Source organism: Herpailurus yagouaroundi, unplaced genomic scaffold (assembly GCF_014898765.1).
Source record: "Herpailurus yagouaroundi ecotype Mexico unplaced genomic scaffold, PumYag 77, whole genome shotgun sequence".
Lineage (NCBI taxonomy): Eukaryota > Metazoa > Chordata > Mammalia > Carnivora > Felidae > Herpailurus > Herpailurus yagouaroundi.
Window position 1 is genome coordinate 24137140 of NW_024412388.1, and position 21185 is coordinate 24158324.

General features: G+C 46.5%; 1 long non-coding RNA gene across 2 annotated transcripts; it reads right to left on the bottom strand.

Annotated features, from left to right (window-relative positions):
• Window positions 1-5299: 5299 nt before the first annotated feature.
• On the bottom strand, window positions 5300-17861 carry LOC121025261 (uncharacterized). Of its 2 annotated transcripts, XR_005787995.1 has the most exons (3): window positions 17693-17861; window positions 10890-10963; window positions 5300-8491 (listed from the first exon to the last, which is right to left on the bottom strand). It is a non-coding gene; the product is annotated as an uncharacterized LOC121025261 (long non-coding RNA). The 2 variants fall into 2 exon arrangements; XR_005787994.1 differs by lacking the exon at window positions 17693-17861 and having other exon boundaries at window positions 10890-11192.
• Between the last annotated feature and the right edge of the window lie 3324 nt (window positions 17862-21185).

The following is a 21185-nucleotide window of genomic DNA, read 5'->3' on the forward strand; positions in this document are numbered from 1 at the left end:
GAGGAAACTGAGACACGGGGACGTTTAGCGACTCACCAAAGGTCAGGACACGCAGATAGGGGAGGAAGAGCGGTGCTTCTCCCCTCCCCCCCACCCAAAGCCCAGCTCTAAACCACTGGGCAATGAGCAGTGAGTGGGAATAACTCCCTTCCCACCGATCCCGTTCCAGTAGATACGACTTCCAGATTCCCAGGCCTGACCTGGACGGTCCCCCACGGCCCAACGCGTCCAGAACCTTTCACCTGGGCTCCGCGAGCTTCCCCCTCCCCGGCTTCCACCCCCGGACTGGGCAGGAGCTGGGGTCACGTGAGGCGAGGAGCCCCGGGTGAGGGAGGGAGGCGGGGCCTCTGAAGACGCGACGTGGACGGCACCCCAGGCGTGCTGGCGTCCTGGCACCGGCAGGGGGCGCGCTCTCCCTCTCGAGGGCTTCCCGGCGGAGGCGCCAATCCCTTGGGCTCCTGGGCGGGGACGGGTGGGCGCCTGAACCAGAGATCAGAATCGAAGGACCTTGAATCTGACAGTTTAAACTTGGTCCTAGGGCCATGGGGAGTTACCGAAAGTTCCTGAAGCCTGAGGGAAGTCAGAGTCACATTCCTGCCTAATTCTTTGTTATTTTAATCATCTCAAATGTAAAAATATAATTCATATAGGTGAAAAAGCACCTCCAAGCCCAACTGAAAGGTTAGAAATAAAAAGCTTAAACGTCCTCTCACATCCCGACTCTTGGGAGCCACATTCCTTTCTTGTACTATATTTGTTGTTGTTTTAGTTTTTTATTTATGCGACTTTCGTAACCGTGAATAATATTCTCCTACTCTTTTGCTAGGTTTATTCATGTTAATGGTATCTATTGGACTGGGGCACCTGGGTGGCTCAGTTGGCTGAGCGTCCAACCTCAGCCCTGGTCATGATCTCCTGGGTCACAAGTTCGAGCCCAGCCTTGGGCTCTGTGCTGATAGCTCAGAGACTGAAGCCTGCTTCTGACTCTGTCTCCCTCTGTCCCTCCCCTGCTCACGCTCTCTTTCTCTCTCAAAAATAAGTTTTAAAAAACATTCAAAAAAAAAAAAAAGTATCTATTCACTCCCTGCTGTGGTGATTGTATTACCTGTGTTCCTTTCTCCCCCCGCCCCGCCAGTTTTTCTTTTTTGTATTTATTTTGTTATTGTTTCTATCGAACGCTATCACGGCTTTGAATAATAGTCTTAAATGTCCATCTCTCCCTTAGTTTGCATCGCTTGACTCTCTCTGTGAAATGAATAGCGCCCCCTCCCGGCTGCTGCCCTTCCCCCAGCGTCTCACCTTTTACTTTTGCTTTAAGGTTTGTAGTACGTCTGCCCCAGCCTGTAAAGATAATTCAGTTTGCCATACTTTGCCTGTAGATTGATTCTTAACATTAAACCCATATGACATTTATGACATTACAGCTATGTAAATATTTTCACTGAGGACCTAGGGATTTGATAGACATCACCGAGAGGGAAATGGAATCGGCCAGCCCTAAACCGGCACCACGTGAGGCCAGGAGAAGCTTTCGGGTCAGTGGAATACTCCAGTGCAGTTAGAGTGAGCGCGTTAGGTCTCTATATCAACATGGCTGTATCTCAGACACATAATGTTGAATTTAAAAATCAAGATAATGTTAATAGGAAGGAAACTGAGTGCCAGGCGTATGAGAACTCTCTGTACTAATCTTCAATTTTTTTTTCTATACATCTAAAACTCATAAAAAATAAGGTCTACTATTTTTAGACCTTAAATAAGGGACACCTGGGTGGCTCAGGCTAGACTGGACGTGGGACTTCGGCTCAGGTCATGATCTCACTGTTCATGAGTTCAAGCCCTGCATCGGGCTCTGTGCTGACAGCTCAGAGCCTGGAGCCTGCTTCAGATTCTGTTGTGTCTTCCTCTCTCTCTGCCCCTCCCCCGTTCGTGCTCTGTCTCTCAAAAATGAATGAACATTAAAATTGAAAAAAAATTCAAATGTCAAAAATAAGGTCTACTACAAAAAAGAAAAGAAAAGACAAAAAGAATGTGTCGTGTGATCCATACCGAAAACTGTCATGATCTGGCTGTTAGAGTCACAGACGATGTAGGAGTTGAGACTGGATGTCACTAATTACATCCGACTACCACTCAAAAAGAAATGATTTTTAAGTGAAAAGACCTCCCACTATGGAATGCTCCAGTCCTGATGGTAGAGACTTGACCTTGAAACAATGTAAAGTGTGAGCTTTCCTTTACTATTTACACCTAATGGTGTGAGCTTTCCTTTACTATGTCAGCTTTTACCTCATGTTTTTCAAATCCACGGTGATCCATAATAACTTGAAACTATAGAAATCAGTATTCAGGGCAGAAAACAGAAACCACTCTTGGTATCTGAAGCATAAGGAGGCGTTGGGTGTTTACCAGGTGGCTGGAGGGGTGGCAGGAGTGCACTCTGGGCTGGGCTCAGGGACACCACCACTAGAGCTGGCTAAAAATACAGCATGGTGGTAGCGAGCCAAGACTGGGACAGAGCACGGCAGCTGCTGCCACGGCCCCCCAACATTCGCAACACTAGAGGCCAGACATGGACACAGAAAAACCCAGCGGCTCTCCCACTGAGCTTGTGAGCAGTAATGACCCAAGGAAGACGACAGTGGCCTCTGCCTGTCATCTGCCTTCCGGATCTTGCACAGTGGCAACCAGTGCTGGAAACTAATCCACACTTGGAGCACTTAGCTGTAAGGGATTCTGGGAAATAATTGTCAGCTTTCCTTCCTCTGCAGGATAAGAAGGCACACCGGCAGGTGGGAACAGATGCAGAGTGAATCAGTCCACTTTGTCCTCCACTGTATTTTTAATTATTTTTCACCTACTTGATCTGCTTCTAAGCAGCTACTAAGCACCTGCTTGATCTGCTTCTAAGCGTGTGTTTTTAAATCTCACGCTATTATCGTGGACTTGTAGATTTCTCCTCTACTTCAGTGAGTTCCTGCTTTATATATCGCAAACGCTTAATTAGGTATGTACACGTTCATTTACTTTTACATCTTTTGGTAGATTAGGATTTTCATCAGTGCCAAATGTTCTTTCTTGTGATCGGTGTTCTGTTGCTTTAATTCGTTTATTAGTTCGTTCTTCTATTAGAAGTAATAAATTCTTTATTATCATAATTATTCATTTACTATTTGCTTATATTTATTAGTACCTTGCTTCTTTGTGGTCACTATTTGCTTGGTATAATCTTTCTATCCTTTTCTTTTTCTTTTTTTTAATTTTTTTGAATTTGCATCCAAGTTAGTTAGCATATAGTGCAATAATGATTTCAGGAGTAGTATAACACCCAGTGTTCGTCCCAACAAGTGTCCTCCCTAATGCCTGTTGCCCATTTAGCCCATCCCCCCCCCCACCCAACACCCCTCTGGCAACCCTCAGTTTGTTCTCTGTATTTAAGAGTCTCTTATGTTTTGTCCCCTTCCGTTTTTATATTATTTTTGCTTCCCTTCCCTTGTGTTCATCTGTCTTGCATCTTAAATTCTCTATCCTTTTATTTTCAACCTGTATGCGCAGTTTAGCTTTTCACCACACCTCTTGTGCATGACATAGCTAGTCTTTAGAATTCCAATCAGAGCGTCTCTGTCTTTCATCGATGTGTTTAATCTAATCATATTCTTGGGATTACTAATATAGTTGGTCTTATTTCTGCCGCTGCTTTCTACACTTATTACAAATTCTCTGCTTCCTTTGTGTTCCTCTTCGTCTTATTTAGGATTTTATTTTATTGATTTTTAACGTTTATTTATTTTTGAGAAAGAGACAGAGTGTGAGCAGGGGAGGGGCAGAGAGAGAGGAAGACAGAATCGGAAGCAGGCTCCAGGCTCTGAGCTGTCAGCACAGAGCCTGATGCGGGGCTCGAACCCACAGACCACAAGATCATGACCTGAGCCAAAGTCGGACACTTAACTGACTGAGCCACCCCAGGCGCCCTAGGATTTATCAAATCACATTTACCCCCTTTATTTTCCTCAAAAGAAAAAAAAAAAAAACGCCCTATTTCTAATCTTCAACAGTGATCCTTAAACTTATAACGTGCATACCTTAGTTTCTTCCAGTCCAGTTTGCTAGGCCTCTGCCAGAGCCCTGCCGGGACACCCCTAGATGTGGCTGCACCTCTAAGACCTGGTTGCTGCTGAAGTTACTAGATTTCCCGTGCCCCTGGGCTCCCAGCAGCTCAGGCCACGTCCAGGCCATGTCCTCATTCCCATCCTGCCGGGTTGTGGACGGACAGCCAGGAATGGAGCCGAGCTGTGGCTACTGCAGGCAAGTACGCTTGTGTTTATGAAAAGCAGAATTTTTCCAAGGCTGCCAGGGGCCCCTGGCACCCTGACCAAGGCTGCTGATGGACACACAACAGACTGACCGCTGTTGAGGTTGACTCTGATCATCTGGCTGGGTCATGTTTGCCAGGTTTCTCCTCTGAAAAGGCCACTCTGCCCCCCACCTGTACTCTTAGGAAGGAAGTCACTGTGTGCAGCCCACGCTCAAGCAGTGGGGAGCTGGGCACCATTTCCCTGAGGGTGGAATTTCTACATAAATTATTTGGGATTCCGCATGGGAGATCTGTCTCTTCGCAATCATTTATTTATATCATTTATCCAATCATTTATTTATATCAGTACGGACTCATGGATATTTATTTTATACTTGGGTTACAACCCAATGCTGCCTTTTTTTTTTTTTTTTTTAAGGAGAGAGAGAGCACGAGTGGGGAGAGAAGCAGAGGGAGAGAGAGAATCCCAAGCAGGCTCTACCCTCAACACACAGTCTCACACAGGGCTTGATCCTATGACCCTGGGATCATGACCTGAGCCAAAAATCAAAAGTCGGACACTCAACCGCCTGAGCAACCCAGGTGCCCCCAGTGCTGCTTTATTTATTTTGTTGGTCAAACTGTTCCAGCTGTGGCCACTGGGAGTTCTTTTAGTTGGGTCCTGTGTCTCTTAACATTTTGACATATCTCTATTATTGTGTGTGGTGGGCGGGGGGTGGAGGGAGGTATATTTCCCACCTCTTTGGAGACTCTGCAACCCTACTGATGTCAGATGTCAGATGCAGCTGGGACCCAGACTGACCCCTTCCTTCACTCACCCCTGCCGCTTGCCATAGGGCCTTCGAACCCTGAGCCCTGGCTGCACCTCTGACTGTGCCACTGGACACACTGAACTTGAGACCCTGCCTTTTCTTCCTTCTCCTAGCCACTGCCCTGAGAAACAATGCCCTCTCCCTTGGCTGAGTCTTTCTGCCAGTTCCGGCCCCAGAAAAGCTTTGTAACCTTAGTAACATAAATGCTATCCTCAATGTGTGAGAATAAACTTATTTAAAGGACAAAATAAAACAAAAAAATCTTCGTCTCTGTTATCTTTGAAACCTACCTTCTCGTCTCTGTTCCTGAGACTTCAGACAAATGTCCTTTTGCCTGAGACTGTTACTGTTACACACCCTCCTCTCTGGCCAGTGTAGCACCAGGGTCTCTGGAGATTCCAATCCTAGTGGCCCTGAGCAGTCACTTGACCTCACAAAACCTCTGTTTCCTCTTCTGTAAAAGAGGGATAATGAAAGCCTTCCAATGGCCACCACTGTGTTTATTAGGTGATAACTTAGGAAAAGCACCTACTATGGGGCCCAACACACATAGCAGGTGTTCAGCAAATGGCAGCTATTGTCACTACCAGTAGTGAGAATAGCCATTTGTCTCCCTCTCCCACGTCTCTCAAGTCCACCCCCTGCTCTGAAGCTCAGACATGACAAAGCCACTCTTTCACTCACAATCCCTCCAGGATCCAGAATATCGAAACTTCCCGGGATTGAAGATCTTACGGAATCTTGCCCTGCTCCAAGACTGGCCTCGTCTTCCTTCTCTGCCCAAATCCCACCAGACTGTTCACTGTGCCCTGAACAGGCCTCACTTTATACCTCCTTGCCTTTGCCTCTGCTATTCCTTCTGCCCACAAGGCTCTTCCAGCCTTTCTCCCTCTGGACACGCTCAGGTCGGGTTTCTGTTCTCAGTGACAGAAACCAACCAACCAATTGGAGCTTGTGGCTCCTTCCTGCCTCACAACACCTCCTGGTACCGTGATTGCGGCTGCCGCCTCTGCCCCCCACCCCCAGGGTGGGCAAACAGGGGCCTGTTTTATTGGACCGAGTGGTAAGGAGGAAAGCACGTGGGCTCAGAATCCCACAAACCTGGGTCTGACCTGCATTTGGATCCTGGCTCTGCAGTTTATCAGCTGCGTGGCCTCAAGCAAGTCCCCTAACCTCTTTGCGCCTTACTTTCCTTATTTATAAAATGATCATAATAGTAGTTATTCCACAGGAATGTTGTAAGATTTAAGTAGATAATCCATGTTAAGCACTTTGCATAATGCCCAGCACACAGAAAGCGCTTAATAAATGGTCCCGTTCTCTCATCTTATTAATATCAGGCAGCCAGGAGTCGCCTGCTCTGCCAGGCTCCATTTATTGATGGATTCAAGGCTAAAAATAGAGCTGCAGCTTTGGGGAGTAGGGCCTTCCAGAGCCAGGAATTGATGCCCTTGCTACTGCAGATGGGGAAGGAGCCTGCTTCTCCCTCCAGGGGCTCTCAGAGGAATATACATCTTGATGCCTTTCTCCCATTGATTCCAGGGCAGGCATGCAGAGGTCAGCCCAGCCCAGGCTGACGAGCTCTCCTAGCAGGAGGCTCTGTGATCCAACAGGCCGGCTTCTAACTCCAGCCCTGCCTTTCACTGGCTCTGTGACCTTGGGCAAGCAATGTTTCCTCTCTGAGGGTCATGATTCCTCTGTAGCCCGGAAAATAGACAATGGTAATAACAGAACTTGGAAGAACCAACAGCTTACATGCACAGAGGCCCTGGGACTCTGCCTCATGATGTCCCCCTGCCCCGGGCCTCGGTTTTCCTGTCTCTGAAATAGACACAGTAGCCCTCACCTTAGAAGGCTGTTGTGAGTACCTAGAGAGGTCACGGACAGCAGTCCCTGACAGGAGGAACACCGGATGGGAACCAGAGTTATCTAATGGCCCAACATCTCCCTGTCACAGGGTACGGAGAGCAAAGACAGAAATTTATTACAGCTGTGTGTAGCTATTGATCCACCAGCCTTGGAAAATGCAAAGAAATGCATCCGACAGAAAAACACCTCTCACCTTGCGCTGCTAACAGACTGGACCTGCCAGTGCACGAAGCACTTCCGTGCCACTCACTTCCCCTGCCATCAGTTCAGTGTTGTTGGCGAGTCGTTTTGTCTCCCAGGACAAGACACTGATTTAATTAAAGCAGAGCCTGAATTGTGGGCAGGACCCCCATTTTCCCTTCTGCAGCTAATCTTAACGGTGACGTCAGAGGGCATAAATCTGGCTTCCGGGGACACTGAGCCAGCCTCCATCACATAGATATGCAGGACCTGGAGGGCCCACAACCCCAAGGCCACACATCCTGGATTGTTTCTTTCCTTCTTCCCTTCCTGAGACAGGTCCAGTCAGGCTCTAGCCCCTTGCTTATTTCTGACCACGAGATGGGTACATAATTGTATGACAATACCATTAATCTGGGGCGCCTGGCTGGCTCAGTAGGAAGAGCAGGCGACTCTTGACCTCAGGGTTGTAAGTTCAAGCCCCACACTGGGTGTAGAGATTACATAGAAATAAAATCTTTAACAAAATAAAAAAGCAGATTAAAAATAAAAATACACAATCCCATCCCAGTACATATCATCTCACAGTCCTCACAGAGGAGGACAGTATAGTACTCCCTACAAGAGATCAAGAACCTTTGGCCAGGGCACCAGGTACAAAGGCTCTCATCCCAGTCTCCTATAATCTGTGCGCCTGACAAAGAGGGAGGAGGTCTTAGTTTCTTTAGTGTGTATATTTACTTCTTTGCACATTCACAGTATTCTTGCTTGCACACAGCAGAGTCCATTCTGGCCAGTTTAAGTAGAAAGGGAATTTACTCAGGGATGTTAGCTTATCGGATGGTGAAGAAACAGACTCTAGATGCAGTTTTCGGGAGCGTGTCCAAGAAGCGCACAACCGACGTGGGAGCTGCTACTGTCGTCACTGACTCCAGAGCCATACCGCCTTGGCCACCACCCAGGCTAGCATGCATGCAGCTGGCCCCACACAGAGCTCACTGGCCCCCCCCCCCCCCCCGCGCCCCGCCATTGGTATCTCAGATCGATCGGTGAGTGTGATTGGAGGGAAGTAGGTCACATGCCTGCACCTTCGCTTCAAGAGAGGCAGGCTTCTGCTTTGGGAGGGAGGACCTCAAGATATCCGGAACAATCAAAATGTAGAAAGAAATTTTAAAGGTCATTGGGTGAAGAGCAAATATTCAGTACAGCTTCTTTTTCGTCTATTTCCCCCACCTGGAACATACACTCCATGAGGCAGATGTCTTGAATGTCTCGTTCTCGTTCACCTCTCTGTCCCCAGCCCCTTACATGGAGCCTGTGGGGAATGAACAGACAAATAAAACGTGGGTCAGGAAAGAACCACCTGTACCTTGAGGCTATCGGCCAACTTGCAGTCTCTCAGGGGGCTGTAGCTCCATGCCTGGGGGAAATCTCCTTCTTAAACCATACGATTCATGGATTCAGCAGGCTGCAATGGGATGCCCATTCCTTCACGGCCTCTTGCCTGATGGTGAAATTGTCTTCACCTTTCATTTCTCAGTTTTGACTCACCTCTTCCTGGAGGCTTTCCTCGATGTGCAACTCCATCACTTATCACTGCCGTGGTCAACTACCATCACCACTTTGCCCCAGGGAACGGGTTTGGTATGGAGGTTACAGTCTAAAAGGCTGACTTCAAATGCTGGCTTAGGCTCTTACTAGGTGTCAGAGCTTGAATAAGTCATGTTCGCCTTCTGAGAATTGTTCTCCTCATCTGTGAAGATCCTGAGGATCACTCTCCTTGTCTAAGTCACAGAGTTGTTGTGAGGTTTAAGCGAGATATTGTATGCAAGCTCTTGGGGGGGGCGGTGGCTGGGTGCTAGAGAGCTAGCTCGGTTTGCCATTTCGGCTGCTGCCTTTGCAATCCTTATTATTCTAGCACTTACTGAGGCAACGCTATGGTTGTTTTCATGTCTGCACCCCCAACTTACCTGGAAATCAGGAACTGGGGTGTCCATTACTCCCCCGCTCCCTATCTCCCCATGTACCTGTCCTATGGACAGGGTGCTCACACAGGGCTTGTTGTATAAACAATTAGCTAAGTCAAAGAAATCACAAATGCAGAGACTTATAGACAAAACACCGAAATTCCATATATTAGAAAAATAACTATAATTTAAAGGTCACCCAGGAGTGGGGAAAGTGGCAAGTGGTTAACGTCTACCTTATGTAAGGGTTTCATACACACCGATGAAAAATGCCTGAGTTGCTAAGAGATACATCTGAACAAAGGTCACAAGCAAGTAATTCGAGCAAGGAAATAGAAGCAGTAAGTAAACATGGAAGAATATGCAACCTTCAACAGGAAATAGGAAATAAAAGTGAGATGCAAATGAAAACAACAATAATATGGAATATGTATTTCAATAGGAAATTGTGACCCTGCAAAATGTCCAGTCGCAGAACAGTCACATAAATAATGATACATTGATTCAATGGCATGATGTTCCGCCATTAAATAATTACAAGAACATGAACACAAGTGCTTATAATATAGTAAGTCTACAAGCAGACTGCAAAATTAGATTTTTTTTTAATTTTTTTTTCAACGTTTATTTATTTTTGGGACAGAGAGAGACAGAGCATGAACGGGGGAGGGGCAGAGAGAGAGGGAGACACAGAATCAGAAACAGGCTCCAGGCTCTGAGCCATCAGCCCAGAGCCCGACGCGGGGCTCGAACCCACGGACCGCGAGATCGCGACCTGGCTGAAGTCGGACGCTTAACGGACTGCGCCACCCAGGCGCCCCGGAAAATTAGATTTAAAGCGTGATCACAAGGGTGCAAGATATTCATCTTGACTTGATGAAAACCTGGCAGAAAATACTAGAAAATGAAAACAGTCACCTTGATAAAAAAAAAAAAAAAGAGAGAGAGAGAATGCCCGCCATACACCAGACACTATGCCAAGGGCTTATTTCTACTAAACAAGAGTACAGAAAAGAGATAGAAGACCTCACAGAAACAAAAGAAAACAACCGAAGGAAATACAACAAGCTGTCAGGATTCAGGAAAATGGTATCTCGGAAATAAAAGTCAATGTGAAAGTAGCACCGAAGAAAACAGACTCTTCTGAAATACCACTAGGGACAGAGTGGTTAGAAATGAGGAATGTGAGGGGTGCCTTGGTGGCTCAGTCGGTTGAGCGTCCGACATCGGCTCAGGTCATGATCTCGTGGTTCACGAGTTCGAGCCCTGCATCGGGCTCTGTGCTGACAGCTCGGAGCCTGGAGCCTGCTTCGGATTCTGTGTCTCCTTTCTCCCTCTCTCTCTCCCCCTCCCCTGCTCACACACACACTCTCACTCTCAAAAATAATAAACATTAAGAAAAAACTTAAAAAAAAAAAAAGAAATGAGGAGTGTGAGAAAGACAAAATGGAAAGATTTTTCTTAAGCTTAAATGATGAGAGAACATGACAGAGACCATATACACATAACAGAAAAAAAAAAAAAACCAGCATCAAACAAATATCCTAAGATATAAGAAAATGTTTTTTAAAAAAAGGAGACAGTGAAAAGTTAATGAGACCCAGGAAAATGGATTCATAATGATCAATACCAAGTATGTCCTAATAAGGGTATTATAGATCTCAAAGTTATAAATCATCATCATCATCATCATCATCATCATCATCATCCTTTGGGCAACTTGACAAAAGGCAACTAGTCACTTACAAGTGGGGGCATATCAGGCTGGCCTCTGACTTCTTCATGGCAGCATCCAGCATTAGAACTCAATAGAGCACCACCTACAAAGTCAGCAAGGAAAGAAAGTGTGACTCAAGAATTTTATTTTGAGCCAAACTGCTGATCAAGTATAAAGCAGAAGACAACATTTTTGAACATGTGTGGGAGTTTGGAGGCTGAAGCAAAAGTACAGTCTGGATTTATTGGAAGAACAGGACTTTTTTTTTTTTTCTCTCTCCTTTTGGTGACCTAAAGGCTTAGTCATAGTTTGATTTATTTGTTTATTCAACAGACGCTTACAGACCCTCGTATGTGTTGGGACCTGTGTCCCAGACTATAAACGAATCTCGTATCAAGGGCGAGAGAGGGTGGAAGGAATGTTTCCTTGAAGGGGTGAGTTGGCCTTTGAAAGATAAGTGGGAGTACATAAAGGAAAGGGTATTCCAGGCAAGGAGAAGAGACGGCAGGAATGAGGAATGGAACAGATATTCTAAGACAGACTTTAAGATCTCATCAAAACTGTGTTCTGGAATGTCCAGACATCTGGAATGGGATCAGTGGGTAAATCCTAAAGACTCAGGATTGGGAAAGAGTAAGAGGCCTTGAATGCTAGGCTTTTCAAAGGCTTAAACTTCATCCCATAGGGACTGTGGAATCTTGGAATGGTTGAAGCATGAAAACCACTGTTTAGTCGCAGAAGAAGAAGACCAGAGGTTCCACGAGGATTCAGATTTCACTATTCCCACAGCTGCTTAAGCTAGCATTCATACTTGATGGTACACATTCGAGCCATTCCCTTGAAAGTCAGGAACAAAGCAAGGTTGCCCACTGACACCACTTTTGCTCACTGTCGCATTGGAAGTTCTGGCCGGCACAGAAAGACACAAAAAAAGAAATTAAAAGGGTAAGGATTACTGTACTGTATCTAAATACCGTTCATCGCTGAGTCAAGGAGTGTGCTTGTATATTTCCTTCCTTCTGCATCTTTATGTTTTTCCTGGAGTTTTAAGTGGTCTTTCCTTCGCTCTACACTATTTGCCTTTATTACTGAGGGCAGAATCTTTCCAACAACTTGGTAAGGTCGGTTTTCTTATCCCCATTTTACAGATGGAGAAGGAGGCTGTGAGGAGTTGACAAATACCACACAGCACATAGCACACAGCACACAGTGGAGACGGGACTCTTATCTGTCTGGGCTGGATGACTCTGTCAGCCCTAGGCTGGCCCTATACGAAGAGACACAGTACGTGTCTGGGAGACGGTGGTGTAGGGAGGGTATGTCTCCATTATTTGAACTTCACAAAGTCCAGAAAGGGGAGGACAGTGTAGAAAATCCCAAGAGGCATCTAATTAATGAAAAGTCTATGAAATGATGCTCAGAGGGCTAGTCACTTTTGTCAATATTCAACTCCCCAAAGAGGCTAAGCAACCTGTCCCCTGCAGCAGGACTTTTGCACGTTCCACCCAACATCCAAGCATATTCTAGATACACCTCTTGTGTCTGGCTCTTCCTCACCCTTCAGGTCACCCCATTCTTGCCCCTCCTCAGAAAGCACCCACGCACACACCAGATACTCTTCATCTCTACTTCCCTGGATTGCTCAAGGTTTTTGTTACCAAGTCAGGCTCCTTCCTCCCTGAGTGAGGATGCTTCTTGAAGGCTCCCTCAGGCCTGGGGTGCCCATCCCACCAGATCATCAGATTACCCCATTCCTACCGAGGTCACCATCCCTAGTATCTGTAGAATGAAGGAAAATAAAGCACTTGAGGGGAGGCACGTGGGTGGCTTAGTCGGTTGAGGGTCCAACTCTTAATTTTGGCTCGGGTCGTGGTCCCAGGTTCGTGGGATTGAGCCCCCCATCCAGCTCTGCAGTGAGCATGGAGCCTGCTTAAGATTCTCTGTCTCTCCCTCTGCCTCTCTCCCCTTCTCTCACCCTCTCTAAAATAAAATAAAAGAGAATAAAATAAAATAAAATAAAATAAAATAAAATAAAATGCACCTGGAATATTCCATATTATTTTGCACTTGGAAGCAGAGGACTTCCTTTTGAGCACAAGTGAGAACCCCTCAGAGGCTCCCTCATCTTCTAAGCCCCCACACCTAATCATCTACTTATTCAGTACATTTCTTGAGCACTTCTCATGTGCCAGGCCTGGGCCAAGCACCGGGTATACAGCCCAGACAGGTCGCTCACCACACGAAGTCCCCCCAGCTGACAGACAAGTGGGGCCAAGATCCAGCCCGTGGACCAACCACCAGACTGTGGGCTCACAAAGCTGTGTCTGCTCAACAGGGTGCCTTTTCCTACTTCCTTCAAAAGCAGTGGATGTACCTGAAGCAGCCCTGCACGTCACCGAGTTAGATCGATATGATGCCCGCCCACGTGCAGTTACGGTTCAGGGGTGGGGGACAGACAAATAATTAAACAACTAAATATGTAATTAGAATTCACTCCTATTTTGCTGGTGAGGACACCGGGTTCCTGAGAAGCAAAGTCAGTGGCCCAAGGCCACTCCACTAGTGAATGACAGAGAAGGGTTCAAACGCCTGGCTCCTGGCTCCAGGGCCACAATCTGCCCAGCAGGATGAAAGAGGCATTTGGGATACATCAGCATTCATGGGGAGCATCAGCCCTAACCTTTATCATCTCAGCTTCTCCCTCTTCCTGACCACACAGGTGATAAAACTGGCTTTCTCTGACCCTGAAGGGCCCTCCTCTTGACCTTGCCAGCCTTTTCGGCTCGGCTCACTTGGATACACCTGCTCCCTATTGCAGAAGGTTGTAATGAGAAGACATTTTTTACTTCCTGACTCATGTGTCTTTTGGACCTAGTCATTCATCCCAGGGGCTGGGCTGGGGACAGACCTGAGTGACAGCCCCTGTGCTCTACTCATGATTCCGTTTACAGCGGCAACTAAAGCCATAATATAGCTAGGAATAAGCTGATATGAATAAAATTATAAAACTTTACTGAAGGACATAAAAAAAAAAAAAAGATCTGAATAAATGGAGAGCCACACCATGTTCACGGATGGAAAAGCTCGGGATTATAAAGACGTCGGTTCTCCCCAAAGTAATCTATAAATTGAACGCAATTTCAATCAAAATATCAAAGGTACCTTGTATGGAATTTGACAATCTGATTCTTGAGTCTAACAGGAAGAAAAAAATACACAAGAATAGAATATCCAAACAAAATTTGTTTTAGAATTTTTTATTGTAGTAAAATATACATAACATGAAATTTACCATTTTAACCGTTTGTAAGTATACAGCTCAGTGGCACTGAGTACACTCCGAGCTGCGCCCCCAACACCACCATCCATCTCCACGACTCTTTCATCTTCCCAAACTGAAACTCTGTCCCCATTAACACTAACTCCCTGGGGCACCTGCGTGGCTCAGTCAGTTGAGCGTCCAACTTCCGCTCAGGTCACGGGTCTCATGGTTCGTGAGTTCGAACCCCGCGTCGGGCTCTGTGCTGACAGCTGGGAGCCTGGAACCTGCTTCGGATTCTGTGTGTGTGTCTCTCTCTCTGCCCCTCCCCCTCATGCCCGCGCGTGTTCTCTCTCTCTCTCTCTCTCTCAAAAATAAATAAACATTTAAAAAGCAAACCAAAACCCCACTAACTCCGCATTCCCTCTTTCTCCACAGGAAAAACTAATTTTAATGAATAAAAATGAGGGGGGACTATCAAGCCTGAAATAAAAATACTTATAAAACAAGAGTTTTATTTCTTTATTTCCTTTCTTCTCTCCTTCGTTTATTTCTTTATTTCCTTCCTTCGCTCCTTCGTTATCTATGTATCCATCTATCTATATTATGTGTAGCATTTCAAATCCGCGAAGAAAACATAGGCGATTTAATTAATGGCACTAGGACAAATGACTCTCCGATTTGAAAGATGGAAAATTTGAACTCTGCCTTACACCAGACACACATACAAAGTACCTTTGATTTCAAGAGCTGAATGTAAAAAAACAAAACCCCATAAAAGCTTTAGAAGACATGTAGGAAAGGTGGAAAGATTTGACTACATTTCGCTTCAGAATGACAGAGACTGCATGAGCCAAGTTAAAAGACAAGTATCAGACCCGGGGAAACAAATCTGCCATAGACAGGCAGGAATGCAGCTAGTACATATCTCAAAATAACAATTTTGCTTTTATTTTTTCGACTTCCTTATGTCAATCAAAGGTTCCACTCTACCCCCAGGAGAATTAGTGCTTTCATAGCAGGAACATAAAGAAAGAGAAACAGCCTGCGTTCAGATGTCATTGTTTTTGAACTTCCCCGATCATCAGAAACCACACTTCGGAAGGCAGAGGCTTTCATTTGCAAGAGGCTGCTTTTGCCAAAGAAAAGTGCTTTCGAAAATCAAAAAAGGTAGATCCTGAAGGAAGCTGAAGATAGAGTTTATACCTTAGCTATAGATTGAAAGAGGACAGAAAAGACCCAGACCATGTGCCGCCTGGGGAAGTCAGTGGGGTCACTGGGATGGGAGAAAGGAAGGGAGTGGGATCAGACAGGGCCTCGGAAGAGGTCAAGGGGGACTGAGATGAAGGAACCAGACCTGTGGGGCCACAAGGAGAGGAGGGGAAAACGGTCAGTGCCCAGAGACCGCTAAGCCCTCCGTCATTACTACCAGGGAGCTTCGTGGGGGGGCTGGGCCTTCACCGGCAGATCCTCTGTGGTCGCTTAGGTGGGTGCCCCAGGCCACTTTGGCCACTGGGCTCTTCACTGTCCAGCCAGGGCCTTCACTGACAGTTGTCTGGAGTGCTCAAAAGGAGCGATGCCCAGCCCTGTCCTGAGACTTTGCTGAGGAGCTCCATCCACACTCACCCCTATCAATGTCACCCCTTTCTAAATGGCCTAGGACTCTTGTCAGCCTCCTAAACCAGAGGGTGGGATCTTTGACACCCATAGAAGAGGCGGTACTATGGAAGTGCAGACCCCTTGCAACCTGTACTTGCTAGAACTAGATAACGGTAAAATCTGCTTTGGCTAAAGAGATCCACAAGACATAAAGAACTCTTATAAATCGATAAAAAAATAGACCGATAATGCAATACAAAAAATGGGCAAAGAATATGAAAAATAAAATGCACAGAAGACATACAAACCTCTAACAAAGTGTATGAAAAGAAGAATACGGGGTTGTTTGGTTTTTTTTTTTAAAGTTTATTTATTTATTTTGAGAGAGAGAGCATGGGGGAGAGGAGCAAAGAGAGAGAATCCCACACAGCCTCTGGGCTGGCAGCTGGGAGCCCAGCTCGGGGCTTGAACTCAGCAACTGTGAGATCACAGCCGAAATCAAGAGTGGGATGCTTCACTGACTGAGCCAACCAGGCGCCCCTCGGTAGAAATGTTAAATATGCACACCTTTAAGCCCAGCAATTCTCCTTCAACCAAAATGTCCCTCCAGGCAATGAGAGAATCTTGGGTAAAGGGTGTCGCCCAACAGGAGTGCAGTAGGGTTGTTTCCCAACATTGCGGTTAGAGTGAAAAATTGGGTAATAGACTGGGAGTGCAGCTGGGGGGTGCTGCCTTTTAGGGAAGGCGGACATGATAGGCTTGACTGACACAGCCTTAAAGAAGGTGAGAAGCGATCCATGGGGACTCGGGAGAAGACATTCTAGGCACCAGGAATAGCTGATGTGAAGGCCCCCAAGCTGCATCTGCAGGAAAGGGAAGCTGCCATTGTGGCTGGAGCAGAGAGATGGGCAGACGGGAGAGGTCTCTTGAAGGAGGGCACACCGGGCACCCGTGGGAGGTGGCATGGGTAGACAGGTCATGTAGGGCCTTGTAGGCCGCTGTAAAGGTGCTCTGATACTTGCTCTGAGATTGGAAACCACTGGAGGGATTTGTCATTAAGATAAAAAAAAAAAGAGCAGAATATAAGCTCAAAGTATAGCTTGAGAGGTTTAAAAACTCATTTTAAAATTACTAAAAGGAGGGGCGCCTGGGTGGCTCAGTCGGTTGAGCATCGGACTCTTGATTCGCGGCTCAGGCCGGGATCTCACGGTTGGTGGGGTTGAGCCCGGATGGGGCTTTGCGCTGACAGCACAGAGCCTGCTTGGGATTTTGTCTCCTTCTCTCTCTGCCCCCTCCACAGCCTCCCTTCCCCACCCCCACCCCCACTCTCTATCTCTGTCTCAAAAATAAATAAATAAACATTAAAAACAAAACTGAAAGGAAATAACCAAAATTGACCACAGCTGCTGCTGAGTTAGAGTGACAGGGTTATTCTTTTTTTTTTTGCCCCCATCTCCAACTTTTAATGTCTCCTTATAGCATGTTTGTAAGAAAAAACCTTTTTCTAAGAGCTGTTTTTGTAAACCGGCTCTCGATGGGGAAACTACGAAGGAGGAGGAAGGACACGGAGAGCTGTGAAAGGTTGGCGGTGTTTCCAGGCCAAGATAGAGGCGGACCTGGAGGGAACGGGGGGCTGAGGCTGAAGCGGGAGGGAGACAGCCCCGGGAAGGAGAGAGGGGACACTGAGGCAGATGGAGAGAGGAGAGGTGGCCGCCAGGATGGCCCCGCCAGCCCCCTCCCCGCCAGCAACCCCCCGCCCCCCCCTCCGCGCCTGACCCAGGCAGCTGAGCCTGAGCCGCATTCCAGCATCTCAGGAAGGCCCACGGCTGCCTGGACCGGATGGTCCTCAGCAGGGAAACAACAAGATGGAACTTGAGCGCCCGCGGGGGCCCGCGTCTGGGAGGAGGACCGGCCCAGCACAAACCCGCAGAGAAGCACGGCTGGGGATGCCCGGCGCTTTCACGCCACACTCACGCATCGCACAGCATGTCTGTTACAGCCTGCACGCACAAATTCCGGCGCCTGCCTGCCGAGGGCTGGGGGGGGGGGGGGGTGCCGGGGGCACCCAGGAGGGCAGCAGCCGCACCGGCAGCAGGAATTCTTTGGGAGCTCCTGTAGGAATCCCCCAAAACGCCTTCGGGGACTGGGGTTGCCCCTCCCACTTCCCCTCGCCCCCTCCCCCAACTCGAAGCAGCTGGGGAGACAGTTCGGTGCCCTTCCCCCTCCCCGCAGCAAAGGTTGCCTGTGTTTCGCTGGGTAAAGCCGCTCAGCCCTCCAGCTGGGAACAATTTAGAAATGCAGGAAGCTGATGCCCGTGGGGCAACCCTTAACGGGGGAGGGGAGGGGAGGGGGGCTGGAATCTCGGAAAAACACCTCGGCTGTCAGGCCCCAAGTGGAACAATTCCGAGGCCACGGCTCGTGGGTCCTCAGAGCGGCCCAGACGGAGCCTGGTTGCCCACAGGGGTAACCAACTCCGAGACCATCCTTGTGAAAGAAATCGTTTCTCCTGGAGAAGGTCCCCCCCCCCCCGCCCCTTTCTGGGTTTCTCTAGGTACTCCATTATTTACCTTGTTCCTTGTTACCCCTGATTTTCTAGAAATAGAAGTCAGCCCTAAGTTCAACTCTTCTGGCATGGCACCACCGCGGGGGGTCTTGGTGCTTCACCAAATCCTCTTGGCTAATCCTGATAGCCACCTCCAGACACCCCAGACCAATGCCCTTTTGAGGCTTGCACCCTGAGGGCGTTCTCTGGTCTGGAGAGTGGCTGGGGAGCTCATGCCCCAGGAGCAGTCTTTGACCAGTGCCCGGTGGGAGCTGGTGGCTCCAGCCTCCTTGCCTCTGAGACCGGGGTTCCCGACACCTGTTTTGCAGTCTTTCAGAGGATCCCCAAAGGACCTGGGCCCCCTGGTGTGTGAGTGGTGGCCCCCCCGTTCATCGATTCACTGTTCAGCGGTTTTCTTTCCCTGCCTCGTTTCTCCACTCTCTTAAAGGTACTTTCTGGGATCATCTCTCAAGTGAACCACTGGCACCCAAATCTTTTTCCTAGGGTGTGCTTTTGAGGGAATCCAAACTATGGCAGCCACTTCACGGGTGAGGCTGTGCACGTCATATGACATCACATCAGGAGACACACAGCAATTGCAAAGATGGACCTGTGGGCTCAGGCAGGGACAACCTGATTCCCTCCGTTATAAAATTCCCCATCAACTTTTCATATAATAATTTCATCCATCGGTGATTATTGCCTAAATCCATTATTGTATTAGTGATTGTAAAAAGAAAAAAAAAAGGTAATTTTCTAATCCTATCAATCCCTCTATATTTATTAGTTGGAATTTTGTTTTTAATAAGAAACTACCATTCATAAACGACAGCTTTTAGGTTGAGATGAAATAGAAGAATGACAGAAGAAGGGCCTGATTCTCTCCTTGTCACTGCGAATTCTCAGGATGAGAACTGGCCTGGTTACCGCCAATGGTGTTTAATAATATTTGGGTGATTTGAGGCTTTCTCTCTCTTTTCGCGGAATGTCAATATGGACAGATGATTGTTTATATATTCAGTGTGATCCCATTACTCTGTGACAGTGTCCTTGCTTGCTGGCCCATCAAGATGCCCCAGACTTGTATTGTCTATTTCCTGCCCCAGATCTGGAATCAGCTGCTTTTCCAAGGAGCCCTGATTCTTGGTGGTTGGAAAACACAATCCTGGCACTAGGCATGCTCACTGATGGTGGATTATCACTGCTTCCAAATTTTTCAGTGGACAGAGCTGGAAAATACATACTTTTGAGCAGAAAAATAGAAGGATTATGGGAGTGCCTGGGTGGCTCTCTCGGTTAAGCATCCAGCTTCAGCTCAGGTCATGATCTCACAGGTCATGGGTTTGAATCTCCCATCGGGCTCTGTGCTGACAGCTCAGAGCCTGGAGCCTGCTTCAGATTCTGTGTCTCCCCCTCTCTCTGCCCCTCCCTGCCCATGCTCTCTCTCCCTCTCTCAAAAATAAATAAACATTAAAAAAAAAAAAAAAACAGGATTATGAGTTCCTGCTAATATTTCCAATTCAAATGTACCATTTCAGGGTTTTTACTTAACTTCTTTGGTTTTATCCTCATATCTCGTACTCTGAAGATCTCAGATTCTAGTATTAACATAATTACTTATTTGCATTATGCAATGATTTATATAAAATAGTTACAAAAACAATGCCAATATTTGTACTAAAGTAAGACTTTCAAATGAAGTTTTAAAATTTCTTTGCAGCTCTTTTTATCCTTAGAAAATATTTTTTTAAGCATGTACCATTGATATATTGTGTTGTAAAGCCACTTCAGGTAATTATTTTCATTGAGTGGTTATATCACCAACTTAATATACAGTTAAGGTCCTTCATTTCAGATTGTTTTTCAAATTTTAGACATTGCTTTTATTTCTCTTTTCCTTTTGATTTAATATTATTTTTGAATGTGTGAAATATTAATCTGATTCCAAAGCCAAAACCATATAACAATATGTATTTAGAAAATTTCGCTTCCATCACTGTCCTTCCACCATGTTCTTTCCTCCCTCAGCAATCATTTTTATTGTTGTTGGGTGGTGGGTTGTTTGTTTTTGTTTTGCTTTTTGGTTTATTCTTCCAGTGTCTCTTTTTGCAAATATACACAATTTGTATACATATTTATACCCCTTCCTATCCCATTGTTACACAAAAGATAGCATGCTAGATACTCAGTTCCACACCTTGCATTTTTCACTTAGCAGCGTATCCTGGAGATCATTCCACTGTAGTGCATTTTTCCCATTTCTTTTTACAGCTGGATGGCACCCTTTGGTTCCTTGGTGTGAATGTACCACACTTTATTCAGCCAGTCTCCCTAATGATAGACATTTGGATTGTTTCCCATCTTTTGTTATCTCAAATAATGCCACAACGAATAACCTTGTGCATTAATCATTTTAACCTTTTTTCCAGGGTATCATTAGGCTAGAGTCCTGGAAGTGGCAACGTTGGGCCAAAGGGGAAATGCATAAGTCATCAGGGATTTTTTTTTTTCTTTCGGTATTGCCAAGGTCACCGCCCAAAGAGTTGTACTATTTCGCATTCTCCCTGATAACTATTTTTCAGTCATTCATTCAATAAGAAGATATTGAAACAGTGATAAAGATCAATACAGTCCCTGAGCTCAGGAGCTTCTGGACTGGTAAGGAACGAGAAGGAACAGATCATCACACAAAGAATCGTTCTAATGTGTGTCAGAAGTATCAACTCTGCAAGAGTTTACAGCTAAAAGCCCTAACCTGATTGGGAGGGTCAGGAAGCCTTCCCTGAGGAATAACATCTAAGCTGAAAATGGATGAACAAGTAGGAATTTGCCAGGAAGAGTGGGTGGAGGAAAATACCTGAGAAAAGAGGAAATAAAAATAGAAATCACAATGATCAAACTAGGGAAAATTTGTATCACAATCTA